Genomic DNA, 8,822 nt, shown 5'->3' on the forward strand with positions numbered 1-8,822 from the left:
TAAATAAATATCATGACAAGGATGAAGACAAACCACCTATTTCTGCTCATTAGGTATTTTTTTCAGTGAAAAGAAAAACAAAGAGTTTAGAAAATATCACACAAGTTTTCTTCACATTCTCTTTAAAAAGATATTTAGATTATCTTTAGCTACTATACGTGATAAATATCTGATTACATATGTAAAACTGCATTACATATATATATATATATATATATATATATATATATATATATATATATATATAATATATTAATTATTTTTGTAAGCTGCAGAAGGAAAAAAAACAATTTGACTGGGAGAGTTCGTTACTGTTGTAGAAGCGGCAGCTGGGATACTCTGAGGTAACTAATATGACTAGTGATAAATAATTATTTAAGTTATAAAATTCATAATTTTTGGTACTTTATTTTTTTGAGAGTCTTGGAAATTCATAATTCGTTTTATTTTTTATTTATTGAATTAGTTCAAAATGCACGTCACCGTTTAGAAAACTGCAATACTATTTGCAAAAAATAAAAACAAAATCGAATGGCTGGAACTGAGGTGTGCTGTTCACTCTTATAATATATTGGAAGGTTCTTCGCGTTTTGAGTGAAACAGGACTCGGGAGACCAGGTAGGATTCCAAATGTGACCAGTTTATTGTTTAGCAAACTGATAGAAACAGCGAATCCCTGTTTGGGCCGTGTTCACGCCAAAATAACACAAGTTGCCTATTCCCTCATTTAACAGTTGTTGTCTCACTCTCCCTCACTCACTGCTATCTTCTTTCTCTCCTATGCATTCTTGCTCTCTCTTCTCCACTCAGACTCACTTGGGATTCTGTCACTGCTTCACAGCCAAGGCCCTGTTTTTCAGCCTCTTTCTCTCTCTGCCCCTCACTGTATCAAAGCAACCACTCAATTTCAAGTCTGCGCGCGTTCTCCTCTCCGAGGTTCCCCCATTATCAGCAGCATAGCAGTATCCCATATACTACCCACTTGTTTTGCCCCATTTACCCCCTTAGACGCTTTGCTTGCTAAATTTCAAGGTATCCCTAGATAGGTTATCACCCCCTCTTTGCAAAAACACTAAAGATTTTAATGAGCAAGCCGTACCCCACAAGCAGTAGCACCCCAAAAGTGTAGCCTAGTTACTTATTTAATCCGCGTTATTGGCCAACTACAATCTGCCATGTTTGCCCGCAGCATCTGTACCAAAATCCGTTTTGGGCTAAGATAAATACTGTACACATGGGGGACTGTGGCAAGCTGGCCTGAGCGGTGACGTCAGACCCGGAAGAAACATGCACAGCACTGCGAGCTGGGAATGGGTGGGAGTATTGTTAGTTGGGGATTGGGGGGCTAGCATGCTAATTAGGGGATACCTTAGTTGACCAATGACCGAGCCGGGTTGGGCTATATTAGGGCAAACAGCGCCACTGTTCAGGGTTTTTTTTTTAGTTTTTCGGGGTTCATAAAAGAGAATAAACGGTACTTTTAAGTGCCTTTCAACCTCAAACATTGTCTGTATCATTATTTCACCGTCGCCGCCGCTGAACTAACCTCCCGCTTGGAACCCACAGCACGCTCGGTGCTACATTGGTGTCAGATCAGACAAGCAGGATCAGGAAATGGATCCAGCAGAGACAGATGGAACCCATCCGGGGGAATTGTCGCCTCACCTCGGAGCACCCGTCGAGAGCAGAGAGTGGGCTATGGCTTGGCTGAAGTCAACGCAAATAATTAAAGTGCTCTGGAGTGCAAAGAGAAGACGCAGCGGGTTAATAAGAATCTCCAGTGGAGAGAGAAGGAGCAAGAAGAGGAGGTCTACGAGGAAGCACAGAGTGGGGAAATCGACTCGGCAATGCTGCCTGATAGCCAGACTGGTGGTTAGAGAGATGGGCAGCCAGGCAGCAGAGCTCCACCCCAAGCAGACATCACACTGCAACCGGGGATTCCTTTGCTGTCTACCCCGCAGAGCTTCACTATCATGGGGGAGAGGAACCTTTTCCGGCGGCCGATTAAGAGCGATTTGGAAAACTCCTGCAAACGACAGCTTCAAGGGAAGCCAGCCTGCTAATGGAGAACAGAGGGCTGACAGCCTCTGCAGACGCAGTGCGACCATTACGTCATGCAGAGAGAGATCAGGCACTGCAGAACACAGTGAAAGAGAGAGAGAGGATGTACAGCAACAAGACACGCCCCCTGCAAGGAGGAAGGGAATCCAGGCTGCAGTTACAAATGGAGGGGATGGTCCACAACCTGTCTTGCTTCCCCAACCACCTGCCCCTTTGCATGGACCGGTCACGAAGCTTCCTCGGTACAACGGTGTGATGTCTTTGGAAGGCTTTTTGACACAGTTTGAGTTAGTGGCTGAAGATTATGCCTGGTCCCAGCGAAAGAAGGCTTCCTGCCTGTCTCAGTCACTGGAAGGCGCTGCAGAAGAGGTATTGCTGGACCTCAGGGCAGAAGAGAGAGTGAATTACCCTGCCCTGGTTATGCTCTGAAGTGCCGCTTCGGAGACAACGAATCACCATACCGCCTATAGGATCAACTTCGGAGTAGATGCAGAGCTAGAGGGGAAAAACTAGGAGCCCTGGCCGCTGACATCGCTCGCCTCTCCCGCAACACGTACCGTAACAAGCCCACCAGCTTTAGCCAGAGGATCACTTGTACACCTTCCTCCGCAGCCTATAGCCCCAAGAGCTGCATCACCAGGTCCACCTGAAGAGGCCCAGTACACTAAAAGAAGCCCTTGCATATGCCCAGTCCACTGAAGAGGTGTTACTGGACGAAGAGTCACTACCACAGTATATTACTTCCAAGCCAGTCCGATTGGTGGAGCATACGTGGAGAGACACTGAAGGCAGTGACAGCGAACCAGAGTTCACTTATAAAGTGAGAGCGGCTACTACCAACCCTCGACGAGTGAGAGAGCGAATCTGTTGGAGGTGCGGACAGCCTGGGCACCTCATCGCTGAATGCCCCGGGAAAAAGGGGCGACGGAACTGTTGGGAAACGGGAACGGGTCAGTGTAGGAGGGAAAACACAGGCCCAGCAGTTGAATCCAATCGCAGCCGAATTCCACCCAAGCCAACCCTGCGTTGTGGGCCGCACTGATGACGGGGCCTTCCTGCGCACTCCTGTCCTCATTGACATTGGCTCTCATCGACACCAGCTCCTCCATCACTATCGTTCGTCCTGATGTACTTCACCAAGCCATAGGAGACTGGAGAGACCGAGTCCGACCGACACTGGTCCAGTTAAAAACGGTCACAGGAGAGCGAGCCCCCATGGAAGGCAGGGGCCAACTGCGAGTCACATATGCCAGACGGACCTTTCGGCATGAAGTTTGGCTCGCCACAGTGCAAGACTGCTGTATCCTCAGGTTGGATTTCCTTAGGAGTGCCAGCATCTCCCTTGACCTCCACCATGGACACATCACCACCTCTGCCGAGCATGGCCTGGCACTGCCAGCCTTAGGGAAGTCGACCAAGTCCCGGGGGGTGGTGTGCTGTGTGCAGCCGATGTCAGCTGCTGCTGAAGTACTTCCTCCGGAGCCCCCCAGCTCGCAGGGCACAGCAGCTTTGCCTTCGCCAGCCCCCTGCCGGAACAGCCCGCCTGCAGGGACCCCACGCCTGCTTGCACCAGACGACCCCAGCCGCCAATCCTCTCTACAGCCGTGGCCAGTTCATCACCAGGAGCTACCCCATTGTGTCCCCTGCTCTACACTGGGAGGGTTGCCCCCAACCGCACACCACTTCCAGGCCGCCATTACCACAAACATCAGCCCTCCTCCAAAGCCCACGCCTGCCCTATCTACCTCTCCGAAGGCTGGCATGAAGTAGCGATCTGCCACCCCGCCTAAGACAAAGACGGCAGTGGAAGCAGTCTGGTGCCGTAGCTGCGAGGGGCTTAGCCCGGAGCAGAAGGACCAGTTGGGGGTGCTGCTGGCCAAGTTCCCCAACTGCTTCGCCACCAAGCCTGAAGAAACCAGCACCCATGTTATCCAGCATGCCATTAACACTGGTGAGTCCTCCCCTATTAAGCAGCGCCCCCGCCGACTTCCACTTGCCATACAAGGAGTAGCTGAGGAGATTATTCGGGAGATGAGAGAGGCTAACATCATAGAACCATCGGACAGCCCATGGGCCTCTCCAGTTGTCCTCGTTCCCAAGAAGAATGGAGAGACGCAGTTTTGTGTGGACTACCGACGCCTCAATGAGGTTACGAGGAAAGACTCCTACCCCTTGCCCCGGATAGACAAGTCACTGGACATGGTCACTGGGTCCTCCTGGTTTAGCTCCTTGGACCTCCACAGTGGGTACTGGCAAGTCGAGCTCTCCCCGGACGCCCATTCCAAAACTGCCTTCTCAACTGGCAGGGGCTTGTGGCAGTTCCAAGTCATGCCATTTGGGCTGTGCAATGCCCCTGCCACGTTTGAATGTCTGATGGAGAGGGTACTGGCCGGCATTCCCCCTCAGCATGCCCCCACCTTCGAGCAGGCTCTGGAAAAACTGAGGACAGTGTTGCAGCGACTGGAGGCGGCCGGACATAAGCTGCATCTGGACAAGTGCCGCTTTATGCAGCAGGAGGTCTACTTCCTGGGGCACGTTGTGGGGCAGGATGGAGTCAAGACTGACCCGTCAAAAATCAACGCAGTGAGGTAGTGGCCCAGGCCGGCTGACCGACGCCAGCTGCGAGGGTTCATTGGCCTCACCTCCTATTACAGCCACTTCATTCCCCACTTCGGCCACATCGCATCACCTCTCCACCGACTCTTGAAGAAGAGCCAGCCCTTTGACTGGGACGAGGCCTGTGAAGAAGCTTTTGCCACCCTGAAGGAAGCACTGACCCAGGCACCTGTTCTTATGTTGCCACGGCCAGTTCTCCCCTTTCTGCTAGACACGGATGCCAGCGACCAAAGTCTCGGTGCAGTGCTCTCCCAGAAGTGGCCAGATGGAGAACACGTGGTTGAGTATAACAGCCACACCCTCAGCAAACAGGAGTGGAGATACTGTGTAACTCGCCGAGAGCTGGTTGCTGCGGTAGTGGCTGTCAAACAGTTCCGGCCCTACCTGTGTGGGAGGCACTTCCTTCTGCGGACCGACCATGCTTCACTCCATTGGCTGGTCAACTTTAAGGAGCCCGAAGGGCAGCTAGCCCGCTGGCTAGAGCAGCTGCAAGAGTTTGATTTCACCATCCAGCATAGGGCTGGAGAGAAGCACTCCAACGCCGACACGATGTCCAAGCACCCCTGCTTGCTAGACGACTGCGTCTACTGCCTGAAGAGGGAGCAGCAAGCAGAGGAACAAGGGGGGTCGGAGGGGCTGTACCAGCCAAGAGCCCGAGCAGAGGGTGTTGGACAGGCAAGGGAGTGCAGGGAGATCCGTGTTGTGCCTACATCAGAGTGGCGAGCGCAGCAGGAGGGAGACCAGGATCTAGCACCGGTCTTCCAGTGTCTGGGAGAACGTAGCTGCTTATTCTGAAGTCACCAAGGGGCTCTGGTCACAATGGGACGGTGTGGCGCTTCGAGAAGGAGTGCTGCAGAGACGCTGGGTCACACCAGCATCAGGAGAGACAAGGTGGCAGCTTGTGGTTCCTGAAGCCCTCCAGTCGGAGATCCTGCGGGCTGTCCATGGGACCCCTGGGGTGGGGCACTTTGGAGTGAACAAGTCGAAGACTATTGCCGCAGGTGCGACCAGTGTGCTGCCTGCAAAGGTCCTCAGGGGCAGTCCCATGCCCCCCTGCAGCAATGTCCAGTTGGCGGTCCAGTGCAATGAGTGGGAGTGGACATCCTTGGGCTACTACCTATGTCTGACAAGGGCAATAAGTATGTGCTGGTGGCGATGGATTATTTTTCGAAATGGCCAGAAGCCTACGCACTACCAGATCAAGAGGCAAGCACAGTAGCAGAGGCTCTTATTGAAGGCTTCTTCTCAAGGTTCAGAGTCCCTCAGGAGCTCCATTCGGATCGGGGCCGAAACTTCAAATCCTGGATCTTTGCGGAGATGTGCCGTCGCCTGGGGATAAAGAAAAGTCGCACCACCCCTCTCCACCCCCAGAGCAATGGCCTTGTGGAGCGCTTCAATAGGACCCTCTCACCGCAGCTTACCATCGCTACCAGCCAGCACCAACGAGACTGGGACCTCCAGCTGCCTTTTATCATCCCCCCAACCCGGCCATCTCGCCTCTGACCCAAACCACACGGTTCAGCCACCCCTCCGCTTCCGGGACAGAGATTGAACTTTCTCAGGGCGGTAAGCAGCAAGAGGGGGCAGTGTAGTGGTGGGGCGGCTATCAAAGACTAATGCGGACTGGAGTGGGGGGAGAGAGGGAGCGTGGGATAAACACATAGTTAGATGCCTTGTATTGTGTAGTATATTAGTAAGGTATATTTGGTGCGTGGGTGCCGACTGTGTACAGCTGGGATTGGGTGGGAGTATAGTTAGTTGGGGATTGAGGGGCTAGCATGCTAATTAGGGGAAACCTTAGTTGACCAGTGACCGAGCCCGATTGGGCTATATTAGGGCAAACAGCGCCGCTGTTTGGGGTTTTTTTCCGGAGTTTTTTGGGGTTCATAAAAGAGCAATAAACTGTACTTTTAAGTGCCTTTCAACCTCAAATGTTGTATCATTATTTCACCATCGCCGCCGCTGAACTAACCTCCCGCTTGGAATCCACAGCACGCTCAGTGTTACACTATTATTACTTTCGCCTCTCTACAGCCGTTCTCTACTCTCGAACACACAATCCCGAGTGAGAGTAACACGGCCTCTTTTATGCAGCTGTACTGCGACTTGATTGCTAATCAATCATTCAATTGGAATCTCGGTACATCTGCACGTGAACTAATTGTGCTCCCTGTGCTTCCATACTATACACATTTTATCTGCACGTGAAGTGATTGTGCCATCCTCGTGTCTAAATACAAATATACATTTAAAATCAATCGTGCTCCACATAGCCCCATTATATCCCATGCACTAATACATATACACCAACACTGTTATTAGTATTTATTTCTTAGCAGACGCCCTTACCCAGGGCGAATTAACACACCACACGCAACCTATAAAATACACAGGGGCGGTGCACTTTGCCACCGGGACGTTGAGGGGTTCTGCCTCTCAGATAATGAACTTTGAAATAAGTGGCCCAAAGCGATTTTACACTTGAAATACACCAGTTACTTATTCCATTTGTGTTACATTTGCGGTATGCGAATAAGAAGCTAGCTGAATAAGAAGCCAGCTTCATCAATTTCATAAAATATTTAGTGATTTTGCAAAGAGGGGGTGATGATAACCTATCTAGTGATACCTAGATATTTAGTGAGCAAAGCATCTAAAGGGGGTAAATGGAGCAAAACAAGCTCACCAGGCTACAGGATTCCAAGTGCATTCCGGGGTATGCGTTCACTACTGACACCAATGTAACGATTTCGGTTCCCGCAGGCGGGGTGTTTCACAGGTGGAGGTGGGACGCGAACCCGGGACCCCCCTCACAAGCATAGTGCCGATACCCTTTGGTACAGCGGTATGGCCAAACGTTTTGCATCACCTCGGATTTTATAGGATTGATACATATTTGTTGTTATATGAACTATATGAGAATACTTTAGATGTCTTATTTAACATAATGCAATCAAAGAAACTACAAAACGGGCAAAAGTATACCGGTGTAGTGTTATTTTCAGTTACGTGTTAAGCGCATGCCTAATAACTTCCGCTAAGAAAGCCGAGAAACGGCCATTCAAATTTAGTACTTTATGCTATTTTTCGGTCTTTTACATCTATTGAATGCATCATATTTTTCCACCATGAAGAAAATAGTATGTGAATATTTGTCATATGCAATACATTGTATACACGTTTTTTTACTTCTGCAACTTTGTGGTGACTTCTCATTTTGTCTTGTTCGTCGTGATTTTTTTTTTTTAAGAGAAATTGTTTGTCAGTTTCCTGTTTAAGTTGCCATGAAAAAGTATTTGCCCCCTGTCTGCTTTTCTGCATTTTTGCATATTTTTGAGACTGAATGTTATCAGATCTTCAACCAAAACCTAATATTAGATAAATGGGACCCTGAGTGAACAAATAACACAAATATTTGATACATATTTCATTTATTTATTAAAGGAAGTTATGCAACACCCAATGCCCCCATGTGAAAAAGTAATCGCCCCCTTAGACTCAATAACTGGTTACAACACCTTTAGCAGCAATAACTGCAACGAAACGCTTCCTGTGGTTATTGATTAGTCTCTCACAGCGCCGTGGAGGAATTTTGGCCCACTCATCCATGCAGAACTGCTTCAACTCAGTGACATTTGTGGGTTTTCGAGCATGAACTGCTCGTTTCAGGTCTGGCCACAACATCTCAATGGGGTTTAGATCTGGACTTTGACTAGGCCATTCCAAAACTTTAAATTTCTTGTTCTTCAACCATTCTGATGTAGACTTGCTTGTGTGTTTCGGATCATTGTCTTGCTGCATGACCCAGCTGCGCTTCAGTAATAAAGAACATGTTGACCTTAATTGATGCTCATATTATTACAATTTTAAAAATCGTTGTTCTTTTAATTCAATAATAACAGTCAAAAATAAAATACTTAATTATTTTAAAAATCATGTGAAGCCATTTAACCTTTAGAATAAATACTCTAAAATAAAACCCAACTATGTTTTTACAAATAACTTTGTGAATTTGTTTGCCAGTTTTATTTGCGTACACAATACCGTCATGACGTCAGGGAATTGTAGTGCTCCGCAACAAAACGCCTCCCCCGTGCCAAAACTACAACTCCTAACATGCCCTGCTCTTTCTGCAGTCGCGATCC

This window comes from Acipenser ruthenus, chromosome 1 (assembly GCF_902713425.1).
Source record: "Acipenser ruthenus chromosome 1, fAciRut3.2 maternal haplotype, whole genome shotgun sequence".
Classification (NCBI taxonomy): domain Eukaryota; kingdom Metazoa; phylum Chordata; class Actinopteri; order Acipenseriformes; family Acipenseridae; genus Acipenser; species Acipenser ruthenus.